Source organism: Mustela nigripes, chromosome X, assembly GCF_022355385.1.
Source record: "Mustela nigripes isolate SB6536 chromosome X, MUSNIG.SB6536, whole genome shotgun sequence".
Classification (NCBI taxonomy): domain Eukaryota; kingdom Metazoa; phylum Chordata; class Mammalia; order Carnivora; family Mustelidae; genus Mustela; species Mustela nigripes.
In genome coordinates this window covers 19,304,564-19,306,124 of record NC_081575.1, presented here as the reverse complement: position 1 = coordinate 19,306,124, position 1,561 = coordinate 19,304,564, and the positions used below count along the sequence as shown (strand labels likewise).

At 40.2% G+C, this 1,561-nt stretch overlaps 1 protein-coding gene across 1 annotated transcript in view; it reads left to right on the top strand.

The window, feature by feature from the left end:
- Positions 1-1,561, top strand: part of ARHGAP36 (Rho GTPase activating protein 36) — a 33,479-nt gene that overhangs the window by 23,877 nt on the left and 8,041 nt on the right. The gene's annotated exons all lie outside the window — the stretch shown is intronic.

Here is a 1,561-nt window from a genome sequence, read left to right as displayed (position 1 = left end):
TCTTTTTATTACGGTTTCCCTAAGTTCCTCAATTCTACCCATAAAATCCATCCCCTGCCCCAACCCAGTGACACTGACTTGTATCAGCATCCCTTTGCGTCTTGGCTGATCTACCTACTTCAGACTCTACCCAAACCAGGCTTTTCACTGCTCCCTGTGCTTTTTCCAACTGCAGCGCTGACTCTGTCACTCCCCAGTAAAAACTCTGCAGTAGTTCCCTACTGCCTTCAGGAGAAGGGCCAGCTCCACAACGTGGCTTAAGGGCCATTCCTGAGCTCATCCCTGCCTAAGCAGATTTCTCTCCTTCCATCCCCTTTAGACAGCTTTAAGAATGTAAAACCTCTCTGCCTTTGCACAAGCTGATCTCTTTCTGGACGTTCCCCACCACCACCCCATCCCTGTCTCCAGGCAGACTTACATGTCTCCTCCTTTCTGCTCTCACAGTACTTTGTTTATATCTTGGCCACTGACTTATCACAAAGTTTGGTAAATTGTTGCCACCCTGTGTGTCTCCTTCACTGCACTGTTAGATCTTTTATGAAAAGAGTTGTATTATCTTGCTCATAGTTGAATCTTTAGTGCCTGGCACAAAGTGGGCAGTTCATATAAATTTTTAAAAAATGAATGAATGAAAGAACAAGTGAGTAGAGGAGGCCAGGATGTGCAGGAAAGAATGTTCTATGGGGTTTAGGGAGATCCCCACCGGGGGATCCTAGGTAGCCTGGGAGCAGTCTGAGATAGTGGAAACCATGGAGAAGGGACATATAAAACAAGTTTGCCAATAGACTAAGACAAACTTCGGTCTGATCACCAAACCTGGAGTAGGGAGTCCCACTAGAAATGGCCTCAAAATGATGTTTGTTTGTTTTGGTACAAACTGATGTTTTGTTCATGAAAAAAAAAATCATATAATCAAGTTGTACAATTTTTGGTAAATAGAAAAAAGGTAAAAGGCAAACAAAATCTCACCACGTAATACGGATGCTGTTCTTACTGGGGTGCATTTCTTTCAGTCTTTTATTTTTATGCATGTTTTTCTTCACATGGTTGTAATCATAATTAATACAGTTCTATATTTTGTATTTGTTGTTTAAAAGCTCTTTGTAAGCCTCACTTTAACGATTACATAATTTTCCAGACTGTGGTCATTCCATAATTTATATAACTAGTCTTGTTGCTGGCCTAGCTTTCCCCCCTTACATGTTTTCTTGTTATGGCTCATGTACATATAGTTTCTACTGTCCAAAGTAAGATTTCATTAGGATAGATTCCTAGAAGGGAATTACTGGGTCAAAGGGCCTGGGGATGATGTTTGGCTCCATACTTATGTGTCCAGTTTGCTTTCTGGAAGAGCTGTGCAAATTTTCAGTGCTCCTAACCTAGATGGATGTGCCCATTTCATCCAACCTGGCCAGCATAGAATAGTATCATTAAAAAATAAAAATGAACTCCATCACTGTTCTAATTAATTGATGGAAAATATTACCTTATTCTTGTCTCAGGGTACATTTTAAAATTATAGATAAGGTTGGTTGATTTTTCTTTCTAATCTTTTTTTTCC